General features: G+C 39.6%; 1 protein-coding gene across 1 annotated transcript in view; it reads right to left on the reverse strand.

Annotated features, from left to right (window-relative positions):
• The window catches only part of RAB40AL (RAB40A like), a 160,525-nt gene that overhangs the window by 62,374 nt on the left and 75,282 nt on the right, over positions 1 to 22,869 (reverse strand). Inside the window, exon 7 of the mRNA XM_026451665.1 lies at positions 9,443 to 9,553. The gene's annotated coding sequence lies outside the window, so the exon portion shown is untranslated. The remainder of the gene's footprint in view (positions 1 to 9,442; positions 9,554 to 22,869) is intronic.

Consider the following 22,869-nt stretch of genomic DNA (forward strand, 5'->3'; position numbering starts at 1 on the left):
CCGTCTAAAAAAAAAAAAAAAAAAAAAAAGAAAGAAAGAAAAGGCTCATCGAGGTGACTCTGATGTGCATCCTAGTTAAGAAGCCCTGGACGTGGGGGCAGGTCAAATTAATACATGAGATAGCTTCTATTTACGGAACAGAGTGTTTAGAGGGGCCTAGCTCCAGGTCCTTTATGTTAGTGTCTGGATTTGATCTCATGACAGCCCTGCTACTGAGGTACCAGTATCCTCTCTTCTTCATGGATGTCTGCGACTACAAAGCACATGCTTCTTACCATAGAGCTGGATGGCAAAAAATGTTGCTCAGCACGCCCACTGCCAGAGCCAGGCCCACTGCCAGAACCTGCCAGCTTGGGCACCTTGAGTTGCTGGTGGCAGAGCTTTAGCATGAGGACATATACTGTTAAGGAGTTTAATCTCTGTTCTCCTTGTGTTTACCCTTCCTGCATTTCTAGCAGAAAACCAGGTTTGGGCCTCCTTCCCCATCTCAGGAAAGGTTTATAGCAGGGCTGGAAGCAGAAGCTGTCTGAAGCCAGTGTTTGCTTCATCCTGCACGAAAATTTAAACTTAAGGAAAGGATTGGGCTGCTTGTACCTGGCGGGGAGGGGAAGGGTTCTGAGGACACAGAGAAGGGAGAAGAGAGGTTTCTCCTGGACAGGGATGAGGTCAGAGGTCTACAGGTCTCTCTGGGAGTAGGGACCAGAGCATTGCTTCATATCAATGTTTGGAGAAGCTCTGTATATAGTTCATCGAGGCTGGGCATCCATCCATGAGACAGATTCTCCTGTTTGGTTGGAAGGATGGATAGCTCAGGGTCGGGAAGAGGGGTGGGGCTGCAGGTAGCAAATCAGCTAGGGAAATGGTCAGCTCGGCCCTCAGCAGTGGGGACACATGCGTGATAATGATCTGCCATGCTGTATCTGGAGGATACATTTCCACAAATGGTTATTCTTTGTCAAAGAGCATGACTATTTTTAATATATACTGTCTAGTTGAAAGTTAAAATCTTTTTACTAATGAATATCCCAACCAACTACAAGATGAGAGCACCTGTTTCTCTAGATTTGTGCAATAATGGGTTTCCCAATGTTAATATTTGCTAATGTAATATCCTATCACTGCAATGTTAAAATACTTTTCATTTTTCTCCACCTATTTCCACATAAATGGCATATTTCACACATGCATTTCTAAATGTAAACATAACAGTCCCACTTTATGCCTCAGAATATGTCCTTGAATAGTCCTAGAGTCTGATGAGAAAACCTGATGAGTGACTTTCTGTTTATGCTGTGTCCTGTCTAAATGGAAATTGTGGAGTCATAAGAACGACATACACTGAAGCAGGAGAACAATATGGTGGACTGTCTTTGCAGAGACACTGGGGAACATATATGAGAGAAGCAAGCATGGCCCCATCAACTCTTAAGTCTGCACTGCAGAGAGTCCCTGGCATGTGTGCAAGAATGGCCATGGCAGCGTGGCCAAAATATCAAAATAGCCCCAAAGTCACCTTATTAAAGACATCTCAGAAACATCATTTTCAGAAGAAATAATTTCAATAAGTGTTTGCTATGATTTGGATGTTTGACTCCTCTAAACCTCATGTTGAAATTTGATCCCCAATGTTGGAGGTGGGACCTAACAGGAGGTGTTTGGGTCATGGGGGTGGATCCCTCATGAAAGTCTTGGTGCCATCCTTGCTGTGATGAGTGAGTCTTTGCTCTATTAGTTACCACAAGAGCTGGTTGTTTAAAAAAGTCTAGTACCTCCCATCTCTCTTCTCCCTCTCTCGCCATGTGATCTCTGCACAAGTTAGCTCCCCATGGCCTTCCATCATGAGTGGAAGCTTCCTGAGGCCCTCATCATAAGCAGATGCCCAATCTTGAACTTTCCAACCATCAGAATTGTTAGCCACATAAACTTTTTCTTTATAAGTTATGCAGCCTCAGATATTCCTTTATAGCAACACTAAATGGACTAAGATAGTGGTATAAAAATATATGGTTTATTCCATTTACTCATCAGGACAGCAGTGTGAAGAAAGTATGGTGAGTCCCATCTCACAGATGATCAAGCTCTGGCTCACAGAGACTAAGACCCTCTCCAGATAAGTGGCAGAATGGCAATGAGATTCTATCTCTTACCCTCCCACGCAATGGAACCAGCAGCTTCTTATTTGGAAGATGATAATTTTATACTTCCCCAGTATTGTTCCCTAAGGGTACTCACTCAACAGCCCTTCACATTGAGGAAGAGGATGGTGGAGATGAAATCCTACCCTCTGGGCCATGAGGCATAGCTGTGGGGTCATATGGATTACCAGGTCTCTGAGGTTAACTGTGGGGTGAAATAAAGAAACATAATCTCATGTGGAACAAGAAATAACAGTGAAGAGAACAGAAAACAGCAGGCCCTCCAGAGATCATCTCTACCTCTCTCTGTCTTTGCTCCCTTCCCCACGTCATTTGTCTCCTGCTCTGTGTGACAGTATGGGATGTACACAGGTGTCCAAGGTACCCTGAGAGAGGACAGAATGATGGGAAGATCTAGACCACGAGAAGGGTGGATCATGCAGCACTAGTCCTGGGTGTTGGCTCATCCACCAGGCGCTCCATCTCTTCCTACTTCTGTGTGCCTCACCATCACTCTACCACACAGTAATGAAGCTCCCATATTAACAGAAATATGCACTCTCCAAGGGAGGCTAGCAGGGTAAGTGACTTAACCCTGAGACCAGAACATCAACAGTTACTGGTTTGGGTCTGGCACCAATAATGCAGAGAGATCTCTAGTCTCTCTTGCTCCAGTGTCCTGAACAGCAGACAGTATGAGGCTTTCATCAAGCCCCTTGGCACTGCAAAGGAAACACACTTCTCTCATGCAGATGGCGGGTAATATAAGGGGGCAGGAAAACCCGCAAAACAGGAAGAAGTGGGGTATGTGGTGACTTTATTCCCTTACCCCAAACTCCATTCATGGGGTCCATGATTCAGTTGAATAGAAGTGGTGGAATCCCCTTCTTCCCTTCCCCAGCACCATCAGGGCGCTTATTCCACCACATAGAAATGACACTGACTCACGGTGAAATTAGAAATGTGGGAGTGTTTTCCTTCTCCCAAATGCTCTCTAATGTCATGGAAAATAGTTACCATACACTAGAGAAACTTGACAAACCCCACCTTAATTAATTAACATCACCAGTGACATTAAGTAGGCCTCTTGACTACCAGATATAGTGTGACAAGAAGGGCACTTCAACTCAATGGTATTCTTTCTCAAAACACATAATCCTGGTCTAATCACAATAAGAACAACTGGCTAAGCCTCTACTCCTCATGACTGTCAGGGTCATGAAAGTCATCTGGAAGTTCCTCAAATGGCTAAGCAGGGAGTTACCAGCAATTCCACTCTTAGGTACATACTCAAGAGAAATGAAAACATAAGTCTACCTGAAAACTTGTACACAAATGTATGTCGAATTGTCATTCATATTAGCCAACAACTAGAAATAATCCAATGACTATCAACAGATAAATGGATAAAAAATGTAGTCTATTCATACAAGATTTTTCAGTCATTAGAAAGAATGACATTATGACACACGCTACACCATGGATGAACCTTGAGTATATATCATAACCAGGTGAAGGAAGCCAGACAATAAAGACCAAATATTGTATGATTCCATTTATATAAAGCATGTAAACAGGCAAATACATAGACACAGAAAACATTTGTGATTGCCAAGGCTGAAGCGGGAATTAATTGTATTCAAGCATGACAGGACTTTTTGAGGTAATGGAAATGTTAAAAGCTTAATTATGGTGATGGTAGCACAACTCTACACATTTACTAAAATTCATCAAATTTTACCCTTAAAATGGGTAAGTTTCATTGTCTGTAAAGTATATTGTATTTTTATGTAGTATGTAATTTCATTGTCTGTAAAGTATAAAGTATTTTTATGTAGTATGCCAGCAAGACAGAACTGTTCACTCCCCTGGAAAGGGGGCTGAAGCCAGGGAGCCAAGTGGTCTAGCTCAGTGGATCCCACCCCCACGGAGCCCAGCAAACTAAGATCCACTGGCTTAAAATTCTTGCTGCTAAGATCCACTGGCTTAACATCCTTGCTGCCAGCATAGCAGTCTGAAGTCCACTTGGGATGCTCCAGCTTGGTCGGGGGAGGGGCGTCCACCATTACTGAGGCTTGAGTAGGTGGTTTTCCCCTCACAGCATAAACAAAGACACAGGAAAGTTCGAACTGGGCAGAGCCCACCACAGCTTGGCAAAGCCGCTGTAGCCAGATTTCCTCTCTAGATTCCTCCTCTCAGGGCAGGGCATCTCTGAAAAAAAGCCATCAGCCCCAGTCAGGGGTTTATAGATAAAACTCCCATCTCCCTGGGACAGAGCACCTCAGGGAAGGGGTGGCTGTGGGTGCAGCTTCAGCCTACTTAAACGTTCCTGCCTGCCAGCTCTGAAAAGAGTAGCAGATCTCCCAGCACAGTGTTCGAGCTCTGCTAAGGGACACACTACCTCCTCAAGTGGGTCCCTGACCCCCATGAGTCCTGACTGGGAGACACCTCCCGGCAGAGGTCAACAGACACCTCATATAGGAGAACTCCGGCTAGCATCTGACGGGTGCCTCTCTGGGATGAAGCTTCCAGAGGAAGGAACAGGCTGCAGTCTTTGCTGTTCTGCAGCCTCCACTGGTGATACCCAGGCAAACGGGGTCTGGAGTGAACTGCCAGCAAACTCCAGCAGACCTGCAGCAGAGAGGCCTGTTAGAAGGAAAACTAACAAACAGAAAGGAATAGTATCAACATCAACAAAAAGAATGTCCACACCAAAACCCCATCCAAAGGTCACCAATGTCAAAGACCAAAGGTAGATAAATCCATGAAGATGGGGAGAAACCTGCATAAAAAGGCTGAAAATTGCAAAAACCATAAGGCCTCTTCTCCTCCAAAGGATCACAACTCCTCACCAGCAAGGGAACAAAACTGGATGGAGAATTAGTTTGACAAATTGACAGAAGTAGGCTTCAGAAGGTGGGTAATAACAAACTCCTCTGAGCTAAAGGAGCATGTTCTAACCCAGTGCAAGGAAGCTAAGAACCTTTTAGAAAGGTTAGAGGAATTGCTAACTAGAATAACCAGTTTAGAGAAGAACATAAATGACCTGATGGAGCTGAGAAACACATCATGAGCACTTCATGAAGCATATGCAAGTATCAACAGCTGAACTGATCAAGCGGAAGAAAGGATATCAGAGATTGAAGATCAACTTAATGAAATAAAGCATGAAGACAGGATTAGAGAAAAAAGAATGAAAAGGAACGAACAAAGCCTCCAAGAAATATTGGAATATGTGAAAAGACCAAACCTATGTTTGACTGATATACCTGAAAGTGATGGGGAGAATGGAACCAAGTTGGAAAACACTCTTCAGGATATTATCCAGGAGAACTTCCCTAACCTAGCAAGACAGGCCAACATTCAAATTCAGGAAATACAGAGAACACCACAAAGATACTCCTCAAGAAGAGCAACTCCAAGACACATAATCGTCAGATTCACAAAGATTGAAATGAAGGAAAAAATGTTAAGGGCAGCCAAAGAGAAAGGTCGGGTTACCCACAAAGGGAAGCCCATCAGACTAACAGCGGCTCTCTCTGCAGAAACCCTACAAGCTAGAAGAGAGTAGGGGCCAATATTCAACATTCTTAAAGAAAGAATTTTCAATCTAGAATTTCATATCCAGTCAAACTAAGCTTCATAAGCGAAGGAGAAATAAAATCCTTTACAGACAAGCAAATGCTGAGAGATTCTGTCACCACAGGCCTGCCTTACAAGAGCTCCTGAAGGAAGCACTTCAGGAGTGGAAAGGAACAAACGGTACCAGCCACTGCAAAAACATGCCAAACTGTAAAGACCATCAATGCTAGGAAGAAACTGCATCAACTAACGGGCAAAATAACCAGCTAACATCATAATGACAGGATCAAATTCACACATAACAATATTAACCTTAAATGTAAATAGGCTAAATGCCTCAATGAAAATACACAGACTGAAAAATTGATAAAGAGTCAAGACCCATTGGTGTGTTGTATTCAGGAGACCCATCTCACGTGCAAAGGCACACATAGGCTTGAAATAAAGGGAAGGAGGAATATTTACCAAGCAAATGGAAGCAAGAAAAAGCAGGTGTCACTTTATTTTTGATGAGTTTAATCTAATTGGCTGCATATTTTGTGACTTATTTATTTATATTTAGTACTACCTTTTCAAGGTTTTTTTTTTTTTCAGTCAATAAATTTGGACTTTGCACTTCTAACTAGCTTGATACAGCTCCAGACAAAGCTAAGAGTCTAGGTAAGCAGTCAATCCGGTTGTGGATTATATCAGAAAAATGACTTCAGCAACTTATGTGGAGAGACTATGCTCAGGTTCCTGCATCCATAAAAATTGGTATAATAACACTCATTGTCCTTTTATTTTGCAGACATCATAAAGATACATACGATAATTAAAGGAACCCAAATATATGGGAATAAACATATAAACCTGAGGTAGGACTGTTATTATAATGATGGTAAACAATGGGCATATTCAAAATCTGAGTAATTAATACAAACTGTCCAAGACCATTTTTAAATATTGCATGCATATGGAAACTTGGAAAGCAAGAAGGAATCACAAGCAGGGCCATTGGGAAAGCTTGAGAGTCCTAATCCTGCCAGAGGCACTGCAGGGTGTAGACACTTGCAACATTCCTGTCTGACAGCTCCCAGGTGAGTAGATAGATTTGTGTCTTTCCCAGCAGCCTGTGCTGCTATTTAAAAACAGGCATGGTTCCTCTCACTTCTGGTAGGAGCAAAGGCCAGTGGCCTGATGGGACAAATAACCTTTCCTTCTCTGACTCCAGAAAATATCCGTATTAATTGGAATTGAATATTGAAATGTACCACCTTTGCATAAGTCTAAAACTTGCAGCCTCTGGCTTCATTATGAGTCAGATGTCAAATGGGAAAGACAGTGAGTGGGTCCTCAAACAAGGCTTTGAGTGTTTTCTGCATCTCTGTGAGCAGCCAGGCTTTCTACTGCTTATACTACTAAAGTTGAATATAAAACTGTCATTTAAAAGAAAGTAAAAAAAGGATGAGTTTGTGTCCTTTGTAGGGACATGGATGCAGCTGGAAACCATCATTCTCAGCAAACTATCGGAAGAACAGAAAACCAAACACCGCATTTTCTCACTCATAGGTGGGAACTGAACAATGAGATCACTTGGACTCGGGAAGGGGAACATCACACACCGGGGCCTATCATGGGGAGGGGGGAGGGGGGAGGGATTGCATTGGGAGTTATACCTGACGTAAAGGATGAGTTGATGGGTGCTGATGAGTTGATGGGTGCAGCACACCAATATGGCACAAGTATACATATGGAACAAACCTGCACGTTATGCACATGTACCCTAGAACTTAAAGTATAATAATAAAAAAAAAAGAAGAAAAAAAATAAAAGAAAGTGACAGAGCATCTCTTTCCTTCCCCACTGTATTGTGGGTCCATTGACATTTCCACAGAGAAGTCGTCTTTGAAGTCCCCTTTCTGACAAGGTTTCTCTTCCAATTATTTTCTTCTTCTTCAGCTTTGAATTTATTCTTGTTCATACTTATCTCAGTTGCAATTTTTCATTAATCTACAGGATTATTTGATTAGTGCCTTCCTTGCCAACTGAAGAGTAAATTAGAATAAATCAGGGGCTATATTTATTTTTACTAGGGCTGTCATATTTATCACAGACAAACAAGTAAACACATAAAATAAAAAACTACAGGACACTCAGCTAAATTTGAATTTCAGATAAACATAGAATAATTTTTAGTATAAGAATGTTGTTTATCTAAAATTCAAATTTAACTGGGAATCCTGTATTTTATCCTCCAACATTTTTAGCCACAGTTTACTTTCAGGGCTTATCACAGTATTAAGAACATTGTAAGAGTTCAATTAAAATATCTTGAATGGATGAATGCCAGATTACAGGGAGGAAGGAAAGTATCATAACATTTTAGACAGTTGCAAATACATAAGATTGCATACTAGTATAATTATAATCCATTTCCAAAAACACTTCCTTAAAGTAAGTTTTCAAAAGCCAGGAACAACCCATAGAGCTCACAGATAAAACTTTTACAGAGTAGTAGTCAGTAAAAATGTCATACCACAATTCCACCATCAACATATTTTCGATTCTGCTGATATCTATACAGAAAAGGTAACAAAAATCATATACACATCACATAATTAACTAAAAACCACATTTGAACCAAAAAGACTCTCCTCATTTTTTACAGTGTTGACTGAAATACAGTAGGTGAAACTCACAAAATATGTAGTTGTAAATAGAAACATTCACTAGAGATAAAGGGGTGTAGAAATAGCCAGGAAAACTGGCAAATAACCCTCATAAGATTTTGAGTGTACCTCAGATATTGTTCTTTGTCATCATTATTATAACTGTTTGACCTAATTGCTGTCTATAAATTAAAAAGCGATTATTGTCTTCTCAGCCCCTTTTCATGTTTCTCTTTTCTTTCATTAATTTCAACAAATATTGAATGTCTATTGCATGTAAGACAATGTCTAAAACAAAATAAAAATCTGTGTAAATGTGAAAAAGAAATATGGTACTGACCTAGTCTTCTGTTGTACCACAGTAATGATCAAACGTTTTCATACAAAAGAATTGATGCGTATGTTTTATATAAAAATGAATGCATATAGGGCCGGGCGTGGTGGTTCACGCCTGCAATCCCAGCACTTTGGGAGGCCAAGGCAGGCGGATTACGAGTTCAAGAGATCGAGACCATCCTGGCCAACATGGTAAAACCTTGTCTCTACTAAAAATATAAAAAATTAGCTGGGCATGGTGGTGCATGCCTGCAGTCCCAGCTACTCGGGAGGCTGAGGCAGGAGAATCGCTTGAACCCAGGAGGTGGAGGTTGCCGTGAGCCGAGATCACACCACTGCACTCCAGCCTGGCAACAGAGCGAGACTCCGTCGCAAAAAAAAAAAAAACAAGAATGCATGTAAAAGAGTGCCTGTGTCCTACCCCTGCTGCCTCTGTCCTATGTAACTCCAAGCAATGATCATTCCTCTTCCCCCTTCCCCTCACTGCTACATCAGGTTGTGCTTGTGTGCAAAATTTGATTGCATCTGATCACTTCCACGTCTTCCAATTATGGCAATGGCTTGAGAGTGGGTCCATGACAGAGTCCAGAACCCATCCTATGTGATAGGATGTCAGCATTAACTAATTTCTTCACTCCTCTGTGGCTGACCTCACATGCCTCCCCTTGGGGAGTCTAAATGGCACAACTCTATGTGTGCCACTATGTCAATACATATCAAAGGGTACACACCACTTACATAAACAATTTCCCTTGTAGAAATTCATCTTCAGAATGTAGTGAAGAATGTTTATAAGCATCTGGTTATAAGGACTGCCATCCTGATAATTCTCTTTTGTCACTTCTGGGCCTGAATTTGGGAAGAGAGACCAAATGAGACACAAACCCATGAAGGGGCAGAGGGAAATGTGGTTGTCAGCACACACACACATACACACACACACACACTATCTCACACAAACTGAGACATTTATCATGTTGTGTTGTATTTCTCCTAAGACAGCTTGCTGGACTCAAGGAAGACACATTCAACTCACTAGTGCAAATAGCCACAGGAACTGTGCCCGTAACTGTGCCCTTCAGCAGTGCACAGACTCTGAAAAGATGCCATCCACACAGTGTAGATAATAGGAAATATCAGGACAGTCTGAATAACATGAGGTTGTGAAAATTGATTATGTCACATCCATAGGATGGAATTCCAGAAGGCAACGAAAACGAGTTATAATGAAAGTAATGATGAGACATGACTTCTTGTGCACCAAATTAATGATTCTCATTATTTCTAATGTGTGGAGAAACAGGTACTTTCACACTGTGATACAGGTCATATAAATTAGTAATAGTATTTTGAATTCATTATTAATATAAAATGGTACAGTTCAAAGGGCTTTAAAATGACTCAGGAACTTATTATAAATAAATGCTTACAAACATATTTGCATATACATGAGCATGGCGTTAAGTACATTATTTTTGTGTTGGGGCCCGTGCCGGGGGGTGGTGGAGAATGAACAGACACAAGAGACAAAGACAAACAGAGAACATGGCGGCCGCGCCTAGAGCCTCCGCCTCACTTTATTTATACTCCATAAACCCCACGTCAGCAGAAATAACACAATGCAAAACAAACTTTCTGCACCCAGATGTAACCTTTTGCTTAGTTCCTTGTCTCTAAACTTTTTCTTATTTGTCCGCCTTCTTGGCGCCTACTAGAGTTCATTAAAAGTTCAACTAGAGATAGTGTCCTTGACTACTGGAGTTCATTAAAAGTGCAACTAGCTAGAGATACTGTCCTTGAGCCTTATTTATTCTTAGCATATTATTTTCAATGGCCCCTGCATTTTTGGTCATAGAAATGGTAAGGGAACTAAATTTTCATTGCTGTAATACTAGTGAAATAAATTTGAGGGCATCCACACAATGAAATACACAGTCCAAAAAAAAAAAAAAAAAAAGTGAGATTTTGTGTTTAAGTATTTTAAAGTATACTTCCATGCAAAAATGGTTATAATAAGGGCAAACTTGGGTTACGAAGATGATAAAAGATCGGCATTCATTTTAGCTTACCCAGTTCTCCAGCTATTTATCCATATGTCTCAAAGCATTGAAAAAATATATTTATTATTCTGACATAGTTTTCTCTTCCACATAGTAAAAGGCTCCATTTTTTAAATGGAGGCCGTCAATATTCCTACACACTGGGAATGCCCAATGTTCCACTCAGACTTCTAGAAAATTCTGTAGGGCGGGTTTGGGCCACAACTCCTCCCTCCCACTTTCCTACTGTGATGTTCAAGCTGCAGTTCAGGCTTCAGTCACGAGGGGGCATTATCATACCACCACTGTCAAACTTCTCCACAGCCGTGTTTGCATGGAGCAAAAAAAATTCCTCACTTAAAACCTAGCGTATGAATTTACATACAGAATGGCTCTAATTCTGTCAGAATAAAATTGGTAAGTGTAAAAGATGACAGTAAAATCCTCTACTCTGCGGCATCCATAAGATGAAACATGAGATACCTCTAGTGCACACTGGCAGCCCATGGCAGGCAGAATTATTGTAATTTGGTGTATTTTTGAAAGTTTAGCGACTATGTACATTGCATTTTATGTGAATTATCTGTTCATATCTTTTGATGATTTCTCTCCTCATTATTAAGACCCCTTCCATATCAAGGATATTATGTATTAACCATTCTAAATCCGAAATAAATACAGATAGCAAATAAACATATGAACTAGTGAAAGACTATACAATTTCTGTGTTTAAAAGCAATACAACAGAATTGAACACAAATGAGCAATCATATCAATAACAGTAAATTGGCTTAACTCATCTATTAAAAGAAAAGTATTTCAGATTGCCTATTGAAGCAAAATCCAAAGCTATGCTTTTCCCAGTGATACACGTAAAACAGATGTATTCATATAGGTTAAAAATGTAAGGATAAATATACACTAGGCAGTTGACAACATAAAGAAAGTAAGGGCTACAATCTTGATAATTAAGAGAAAAAAACTGAGACCAAAATGGATTTAAAGAGACAAAAAACCACAGTTGATAAAGCCAAAGGCTACAATTCACAAGGAAGATGGGAGCTATTAATACTTACATATGCAGTCATGTGGTAAAAATATTGATACAACAAAAACTACAGTAGTGCAAAGAGAAGTAGGAAGAAGCACACCATTTAATAATAGATGATTTTACCACATTTCCTGTTATCCAAAAACGTTCAGGTGGAGAAAAATTTAGTAACTGTAGAGAAGACTTAAGCAACATAATTCCAAGGGTAGATCTTACAGATACACTTATTCTAAACTGTGAAGCCTAATATTAGGTAACACACCTACTTTTCATATAAACATGGATCATTCATGAAAATTGATTCTATCTGATGCTGTTAAACAAAACTTGAGCCCAAATGGAAATAGATTAAAATTGCAGAATTTGGTGCATATAATCATAATGAAAATAGAGCATGTATGAATTTAGCTAGAGTAGCTATCAGAGACTATTTTAAAGCATTAAATACCGATATCAATAAAAATGAAAATAAATGAGTTAAACATTCAATTCAGAAAGCCTGATAAAGAACCACAATGTAAACTAAAAGAATGCAGACAAAAAGAATACTTAATGGTAAAATTAGAAGTGAATGTAAAGAAATAACATCTCAGCAGAGTTGGGATGAGAAGGAAGCAAACATTGGTGCTGTGAATAATGTGTCAAAAACTGTGCTGGGATCTGGAGGAGAGTTTCCCCTTGAATTCCTCACAATGCTCTCCTGAGTGTAAGAATCAAGTTTGTGTGTGTGTGTGTGTACATATAGACATAAGATGTTACATTAGCTAGTTGGAGGACAAGAACACCTATAGTATTAATGTGTGTGTGTGGTTGTATGAAGACAAATATGCAAAAAAATATATATTTTGTCTAGGGATGTTCTCATATATAGTAAAGTAATAAAAATAATGTGGAGTAAATACTGCATTCTGGATATTGATTATCTCTAGGAGGGAAGAAAGGGCCATGGAGGAGTAAAGTTTTTCTTAACCTGGATTAATTTTATAGTTATCTATACACTTTATCTGAAATATTTCATAAGTAGCAGAGGTTTTAGGGGATATAGTGTTTTTTTCATAAGTCTAATCCATACTCAGCAAAGGCTTAATATTGAGCCAAGTGGAGAAGTTAAAAATATCAGTCCCATCATAGACTGGGCGCAGTGGCTCACGCCTGTAATTCCAGCACTTAGGGAGGCTGAGGCAGGTGGATCACTTGAAGCCAGGAGTTCGAGACCACCAGCCTGGCCAATACAGCAATCCCATCTGTACTAAAAATACAAAAAAAAAAAAAAAAAAATTAGCTGAGTGGTCAATATGTTACATATATGCCATTTCCAATTAGATGCATTGTTTAAGAACTGAGGCTGGATCAATGGGTAAAGGGTTCATTGGGAAGCAAATTTGGGGCAAGGCATGGTGGCTCCTGCCTCTGATCACAGAACTTTGGGAGGCCGAGGTGGGAGGATTCCTAGACGTTGGGAGTTCAAGATGAGCCTGAACAACATAGTGAGATCTCATCTCTACAAAAAAAATTTTTTTAATTAGGCAGGAGTCGTGGCACATGGCTGTAGTCCCAGCTACTCAGGATGTCAGGTGTCTCACACCTGTAATCCCAGCTACTTGGGAGGCTAAGGCAGGAGAATCGACTGAACCCGGGAGGCAGAAGCTGCTGTGACCCAAGATCATGCCACTGCACTCTAGCCTGCGTGACACGGCAAGACTCTGTGTCAAAAAAAAAAAAAAATCAATCCCATCATGGTAGAAATTAACATTGGGCTATGTTCTTTGGGATTTTTTTGTGTATACATGTATGCACATGAACTGTACATGCACTACATATGCAACTCATATAATAATTAATATACCATATATATAGTTTAGTACCCTGTCTTTTTTGTTATTTTAGTTTTCCTTTTACCTTAAGTACTAACATGTGGATGAGGCATTCTGGTTAAATTACAAGGTAAAAGATATGATACAACTTTGCTGTTTTTTGAAGGTTCTTGCTCTGTCACCCAGGCTGTAGTACAGTGGTGTGATCACAGCTCACTGTAGACTTGACCTCCTGGGCCCAAGCAGTCCTCCCACCTCAGCATCCTGAGTAGCTGGGACTACAGCCATGTGCCACCACTCCTGCCTAATTTTTAATTTTTGTTGTAGAGATGGGATCTCACTAGGTTGCTCAGGCTCATCTTGAACTCCCGGGCTCAAGGAATCTTCCCACCTTGACCTCCTAAAATTCTGTGATCAGAGGCAGGAACCACCATGCCTTGCCCCAAATTTGCTTCCCAATGAACCCTTTACCAGTTGATCCAGCCTCAATTCTTAAACAATGCATCTGATTGGAAATGGTATACATGTAACATATTGAATAATATTATATGTTTGGGTCTGCTCCTGAGATTTCTATAGACTTCCTTTAATCTATATATCAAACACTCTGTCCAACAGTTATTTCATTATAGGTTCATGAAACATAATACCTGGCCATGTATTCCTACTCCTATTATTCACCCTTTTGATAGGTGAAATGAATAATAATAATAAAATATGCTAACAATTATAGGGTATATAGTATTAATAGATAAATTGCTTACTATAGATCATACAACCAAAAAGTGATGGTTCCCAGGGTCAAATTCAGAAACTTCTCGCCCCAAAGCCCACACCTCTAATCACTGTTTCTACACTGAGTGCTCCTCTGTGTTTGGGCTGAGGCCAACAAAGGGAAGGGACTTTCTCAAAGACCTGTGGTCAGTTGAGGGGTTTTGCAGCCAGGGCACAAGGTTAATGATTCTCATCTTCAGTCCAGCTGGCCCATTAATATTCCTGGCTCTTCTGTACTACTTCTTCTTGGGGCCCAATAAGAATTCCAGAGGGATCATGGTGGATGGGAGGCAAGACTGGATTGCAGCTCCCACGCGGACAGGCAGAACAGTGTATGGAGACTCGCATCGTGTACTTTTGCTCCAGAACTACTGCAGAAATAAACCAGGAAAGCTGAGAGAACCCACAGACCTTCTGAAAGAAGGAGATTTTTCCTGCAGGACCCAGGAGACACTCCACATACTGTGAGTGCCCAAGCTGCGGAAGTGGAAAAGGGGGATCATCTACCCCTGAACACACACCCTCACTGGGGAACCTGAACGTCTAGATCATGGAAGAAGATTCTGACCTCACCTGGAGCTGAGTCAATTCAGAGAGCCTAGAGAAATACAGGGGTAGAGAAAGCAGGAGGAAAAACCCTGTGGGCTCCCTGGGTCCCCTAGGAAGCCATTTCTGCCTTGTCTCACAGAAGTCCTTGGGGGGGGGCTACCAGAGCTACTGGGGAAAGACCACAGGGAGAAGGAAACCTCCAGTTGAACTCTGTAACAATTCCAACTGAATGTGAAGTCTCCTGGCCAGAATTCAGGGGAGGGCATGAATCTGGTGTGCAGACGCCACAGGCAGGGAAGCAACTAGTAGCCTGGGGCAAGTTCTCAGCCCTGCTCACCCACTGCCTGGAAACACACTCGGTGCTGTTGGGGGGACTATGGTGGGAGTGAGACCAGCCTCTTGGGTTGCATGGGAGCTGGGTGAGGCCTGTGACTGTCAGCTTTCCCCTACTTCCCTGACAATCTGCATGACACAGCAGAAGCAGCCATAATCCTCCTGGGAATTTAACTCCATTGACCTAGGAACCACATTCCCATCCCCCACAGCAGCTGCAGTAAGACCTGCCCAAGGAGAGTCTGAGCTCAGACACGCCTAGCCCTGCCCCCACTTGATGGTCTTTCCCTACCCACGCTTGTAGCTGAAGACAAAGGGCATATATTCTTGAGAGTTCTAGGGACCCACCCACCACCTGATCCTCCCTATACTACCACAGCTGATGCTCTCTTCGAAGCGCCACCTCCTGGCAGAAGGCCAACCAGCAAAAAATATTGCAATAAACAACCAAAACCAAGGACCCTCACAGAATCCATTTTAGCCCCCTGCCACCTCCACTGGAGCAGGTGCTGGTATCCACAGCTGAGAGACCGGCAGATGGTTCACATCACAGGACTCTGTGCAGACAACCCCCAGTTCCAGCCTGAGCCTGGTAGACCTGCTAGGTGGCTAGATGCAGAAGAGAGATAACAATCACTACAGCTCAGCTCTCAGGAAGCCATATCCCTAGGAAAAGGCGGAGAGTACTACATCAAGAGAACACTCCATGGGACGAAAGAATCTGAACAGCAGCCTTGAGCCCTAGACCTTCCCTCTGACAGAGCCTACCTAAATGAGAAGGAACCAGAAAAACAATTCTAGTAATATGACAAAATAAGGTTCTTTAACAACCCCCAAAAATCACACTAGCTCACCAGCAATGGATCCATACCAAGAAGAAATCCCTGATTTACCTGAAAAAGAATTCAGAAGGTCAGTTATTAAGCTAATCAAAGAGGCACCAGAGAAAGGCGAAGTCCAATTTAAGGAAATAAAAAAAGTGATACAAGAAACGAGGGGAGAAATCTTCAGTGAAACAGATAGCATAAATAAAAAACAATCAAAAGGAAATTATTTCAGGAAATAATAGATGCACTTACAGAAATGCAAAATGCTCTGAAAATTCTCAGTAATAGAATTGAACAAGCAGAAGAAAGAACTTCAGAATGCAAAGACAAGGTTTTCGAATTAACTCAATCCAACAAAAACAAAGAAAAATAATAAAAAAATGAACAAAGTCTCCAAGAAGTCTGGGATTATGTTAAATGACTAAATCTAAGAATAATCCATGTTCCTGAGGAAGAAGAGAAACCTAAAAGTTTGGAAAACATATTTGGGGGAATAATTGAAGAAAACTTCCCAAGTCTTGCTAGACTTAGACATCCAAATACAAGAAGCTCAAATAACACCTAGGAAATTCATTGCAAAAAGATCATCGCCTAGGCACATTGGCCTCATGTCACCTAAAGTTAAGATGAAGGAAAGACTCTTAAGAGCTGTGAGGCAAAAGTGTCAGGTAACCTATAAAGGAAAATCTATCAGATTAACAGCAGATTTCTCAGCAGAAACCCTACAAGCTAGAAGGGATTAGGGTCCTATCTTCAGCCTCCTTAAACAAAACAATTATCAGCCAAGAATTTTGTATCTGGTGAAACTAAGCTTCATAAATGAAAGAAAGATACAGTCTTTTTCAGATGAACAAATGCTGAGGGAATTTGACACTACCAAGCCAGCACTACAAGAAATACTAAAAGGAACTCTCAATCTTGAAACAAATCCTGGAAACACATCAAAACAGAACCTCTTCAAAGCATAAATCTCACAGGACCTATAAAACAAAAATACAATTTAAAAAAACACAAGGTATACAGGAAAAAAATAGCATGATGAATGGAATAGTACCTTACATCTCAATACTAATCTTGAATATAAATGGCCTAACTGTTTCACTTAAAAGATACAGAATTGCAGAATGGATAAGAATTCACCAACCAACAATCTGCTGCCTTCAAGAGACCAACCTAACACATAAGGACTCACATAAACTTAAAGTAAAGGGGTGGAAAAAGACATTCCATGCAAATGGACACCAAAAGTGAGCAGGAGTAGCTATTCTTATATCAGACAACAACAACAAAAAAACTCTAAAGTAACAGCAGTTACAAAAGACAAAGAGGGACAATATGTAACTATAAAAGGCCTTGCCCAACAGGGAACTATCACAATCCTAAGGATATATGTGCCCAACACCGGAGCTCCCAAATTTATAAAACAATTACTACTACACCTAAGAAATGAGATAGACAGCAACACAATAATAGTGGGGGACTTCAATACTCCATTGATAGCATTAGACAGGTCATCAAGACAGAAAGTCAACAAACAATGGATTGAAACTATACCCGAGAACAAATGAATTTAACATATATTTACAGAACATTCCATTTAACAACCACAGAATATACATTCTATTTAACAGGGAATTTGAAACTACCAAGCCAGCACTACAAGAAATGCTAAAAGGAGCTCTAAATTTTGAAACAAATCCTGGAAACACATCAAAACGAACCTCTTTAAAGCATAAATCTCACAGGACCTACAAAACAAAAATACAATTTAAAAAAACAAAAGGTAGATCAAGATAAACTCCAAGATAGACCATATGATAGGCCACAAAACGAGTCTCAATAAATTTAAGAAAAGTGAAATTATATCAAGCACTCTCTCAGACCACAGTGGAATAAAGCTGAAAATCAACTCCAAAAGGAATCTTCAAAACCAGCAAATACATGGAAATTAAATAACCTGCTCCCAAATGATCATTGGGTCAAAAACGAAATCAAGATGGAAATTTAAAAATGCTTCAAACTGAACAATAATAGTGACAGCCTATCAAAACCTCTGGGATACAGCAGAGGTGATGCTAAGAGTAAAGTTCATAGCCCTAAACACCTATGTCAAAAAGTCTAAAAGAGCACAAACAGACAATCTAAGGTCACGCCTCCAGGAATCAGAGAAACAAGAACAAATCAACCTCAAACCCAGCAGAAGAAAGGAAACAACCAAGATCAGTGCAGAACTAAATAAAATTAAAACTAAGAAAAACAATACAAAAGATAAATGAAACAGAAAGCTGGTTCTTTGAAAAGATAGATAAAATTGATAGACCATTAGCAAGATTAACCAAGAAAAGAAGAGAGAAAATCCAAATAAGCTCAATTAGAAACAAAACAGGAGATATTACAACTGACACCACAGAAATATAAAAGATAATTGAAGGCTAATATGAACACCTTTACAGAAATAAACTAGATAACCAAGGGGAGATGGATAAATTCCTGGAAATATACAACCCTCCTAGATTAAACCAGGAAGATATAGAATCTCTGAATAGACCAATAACAAGCAGCAAGATTGAAACTGTAATTTAAAAATTGCCAACAAAAAAAGTCCAGGACCAGATGGATTCATAGCTGAATTCTATCAGACATTCAAAGAAGAATTGGTACCAATCCTATTGACACTATTCTAAAAAACAGAGAAAGAGGGAATCCTCCCTAAACCATTCTGTAAAGCCAGTATCACCTTAATACCAAAACCAGGGAAGGACATAACAAAAAAGAAAACTACAGACAAATATCCCTGATGAACACAGATGTAAAAATCCTTGGCCAGGCGTGATGGCTCATCCCTGTGATCCCAGCACTTTGGGAGGCCAAGGCAGGTGGATCACTTGAGGTCAGGTGTTTGAGACCAGCCTGGCGTATGTGGTGAAACCCCGTCTCTACTAAAAATACAAAAAGTAGCCAGGTGTGGTGGCACGCACTTGTAATCCCAGCTACTTGGGAGGCTGATATGGGATCGCTTGAACCTGGGAGGTGGCAGAGGCTGGAGTGAGCCGAGATCACACCACTGCATTCTAGCCTGGGTAACAGAGTGAGACTCCATCTCAAAAAAAAAAAAAAAAAAAAGAAAAGAAAAGAAAAAAATCATCACCAAAATACTAGTGAACTGAATCCAACAACATATCAAAAAGAAAATCCACCATGATCAAGTAGGTTTCATACCAGGGATGCAGGGATGGTTTAACATACACAAGTCATAAATGTGATATACCACATAAACAAATTTAAAAACAAAAATCACATGACCATCTCAATAGACACAGAAAAAGCATTTGACAAAATCCAACATCCCTTTATGATTAAAAATCTCAGAAAAACTGGCATATAAGGAACATAACTCAATGTCATAATAACAATCTATGACAAACCCACAGCCAACATAATACTGAATGGGGAAAAGTTGAAAGCATTCCCTCTGAGAACTGGAACAACACAAGGATGTCCACTCTCACCACTCCTATTCAACACAGTAGTAGAAGTCCTAACCAGAGAAATCAGACAAGAGACAGAAATAAAGGGGATCCACACTGGTAAAGAGGAAGTTAAACTGTCGCTGTTTGCTGATATGATTGTATACCTAGAAAACTCTGAAGACTCCTCCAAAAAGCTCCTAGGACTGATAAACTAATTCAGCAAAGTTTCCAGATACAAAATTAATATACAGAAATCAGTAGCTCTCCTATACACCAACAGCAACCAAGCTGAGAATCAAATCAAGAACTCAACTCCTTTTTACAATAGCTGCAAAAAAATAAAATAAAATACTTAGGAATACACCTAATCAAGGAGGTAAAAGACCTCTACAAGGAAAACTACAGAACACTGCTGAAAGAAATCATAGATGACACAAACAAATGGATACACATCCTATGCTCATGGATGAGTACAATCAATATTGTGAAAATGACCATACTGCCAAAAGCAATCTACAAATTCAATGCAATTCCCATCAAAATACCACCATCATTCTTCACAGAACTAGTGAAAACAATGCTAAAATTAACATGGAACCAAAAAAGAGCCTGTATAGCCAAAGCAAGACTAGGCAAAAAGAACAAATCTGGAGGCATCACATTACCTTATTTCAAACTATACTATAAGGCCATAGTCACCAAAACAGCATGGTACTGGTATAAAAATAGGTACATAGACTAATATAACAGAATAGAGAACCCAGAAACAAAGCCAAATACTTAGAGCCAACTGATCTTCGACAAAGCAAACAAAAACATCAAGTAGGGAAAGGACACCCTATTCAACAAACGGTGGTGGGATAATTGGCAAGCCACATGTAGAACGATGAAACTGGATCCTCATCTCTCATCTTATAAAAAATCAACTAGAGATGGATCAAGAACTTAAATCTAAGACCTGAAACCATAAAAATTCTAGAAGATAACATCAGAAAAACCATTCTAGGTATTGGCTTAGGCAAGGATTTCATGATAAGAAACCAAAAGCAAATGCAATGAAAACAAAGATAAATTGCTGGGACTTAATTAAACTAAAGAGCTTTTGCATGGCAAAAGGAACAATCAGCAGAGTAAACAGACAATTCACAGAGTGGGAGAAAATCTTCACAATCCATACATCTGATAAAGGACTAATATCCACAGCTTACGACAAACTCAAACAAATAAACAAGAAAAAAAAAAAAACCCCATCAAAAAGTGGGCCAAGGACATGAATAGACAATACTCAAAAGAAGATATACAAATGGCCAACAAACATGAAGAAAAGCTCAACATCATTAATCATCAGGGAAATACAAATAAAAACCACAATGGAATATCACCATACTCCTGCAAGAATAGCCATAATCAAAAAATTAAAAAAAAAATAGATGTTGGTATAGATGCAGTGAAAAGGAAATCCTTCTACACTGCTGGTAGGAATGTAAACTAGTACAACCACTATGGAAAACAGTGTGGAGATTCCTTAAAGAATCGAAAGTAGAACTACCATTTGATCCAGCAATCCCACTACTGGGTATCCACCCAGAGAAAAAGAAGTCATTATACAAAAAAGATACTTGTACCCACACATTTATAGCAGCACAATTTGCGATTGCAAAAATGTGGAACCAACCCAAATGCCCATCAATCAATGAGTAGACAAGGAAACTGTGGTATATATCTATATATGTGATGGAATACTACTCAGCCATAAAAAGGAATGAATTAATGGCATTTCCAGCAACCTGTATGGGATTGGAGATTATTATTGTTAGTGAAGTAACTCAGGAATGTAAAACCAAACATCGTATGTTCTCACTCATAAGTGGCAGCTAAGATAGGAGGATGCAAAGAATGACACAATGGAATTTGGGGACTCAGGGGGAAAGGGTAGGAAGGAAGTGAGGGATAAAACTCTACAGGTTGGGTTCAGTGTATACTGCTCAGGTGATAGGTGCACCAAAATCTCACAAAATACCACTAAAGAACTTACTCATGTAACCAAATACCACCTGTTCCCCCAAAACGTGGAAATTTAAAAAAAAAGTAAATAACTAGTATTGTACAAATACAAAAGAAATGAAAAGGAAAATAAAATAACAAAAATGAAAGAAATTCCTTTACCCATGGCACCCTAGAAAGAAAGTAAGAAACCAAAAATCATGTGGAATAAAAAGAATGAAAAGACCTCAGGTCACTTTCTGCAGCTACATTTCCAGATACACTCTGTTTCAAATCTTCTATTTTATTACACGTAGGTATTTTATCTTGGTACCAGCAATCTTTCTTCTAAGAATCTATCCCAAAAACACAATGAAAAAAGACCAAATGGCATAAACACAAGGCCATTACTGGCAGAACCAATCATAACAGCAGGAGACTAGAAATAAAACAAATGTCCACCAATAAGGGATTTATTGAATAATCTAAGGTACATCTATATCCTAGAATACTATGCAGCAATAAAAAGCAAGGACTCCTTCTCTATACTGCTATGTATTGATCTCTAGAATATATTCTTAAGTGGAAAAAATGAGGTGCAGAAATATGTTTGAGCTGTTGCTGTTTATTATGGGAGACATTAGCCACACATGGCTATTTAAATTTAGGTTGATTAAATTTAGATGAAATTAATAATTCAGTTCTTCAATCACAATCACCACATTTTGAGTGTTCAACAACCACAGGAACCTAGTGGCTACTGTGGTGAACAGTGTAGACATAGACTCTTTTTATCTCTGCAGAAATCATATTGGACTCCACTGAAGTAGAGTAGCCTACTTTTAAACCATAAAATAGGAGAAAATAATGTATTTGCTTATAATTTTAAAATTAGAAGGGCAAAACAAACATTGATAAAAATGATTATGCATAAAGGGATAGAAGAGCAGCCCAGGATTAAAGACAATCATGTGTATTATCTCAAAATATAACACATATTTAATGGTTTCAAGCACTGAAAAGGATAAGTAATAATGACCAACCCAACAGTAATGGGCAACTCTAGTACCAAGAATGAGACCTCTAAAACATTTCCCACTAAAAAGAACCAGACTTCCTTGGAAAAATGTCTGACTCCAGGTCTGGGGTAGGAATGGTACCAGAGGAGTCTAGACCAAACTAACATACTCAAAACCATGTCAAGAATAAGCTGAGCTAAAGGAGCTTCCATTCACAAAGGTAGAAAAATCTGAACATCAATAAAAATACTGCAATAGGTTAAAACACATCAAATACAGAAACATCTGGAGTTTATGAAAACACTT

This window comes from Piliocolobus tephrosceles, chromosome 12, assembly GCF_002776525.5.
Source record: "Piliocolobus tephrosceles isolate RC106 chromosome 12, ASM277652v3, whole genome shotgun sequence".
Classification (NCBI taxonomy): Eukaryota; Metazoa; Chordata; class Mammalia; order Primates; family Cercopithecidae; genus Piliocolobus; species Piliocolobus tephrosceles.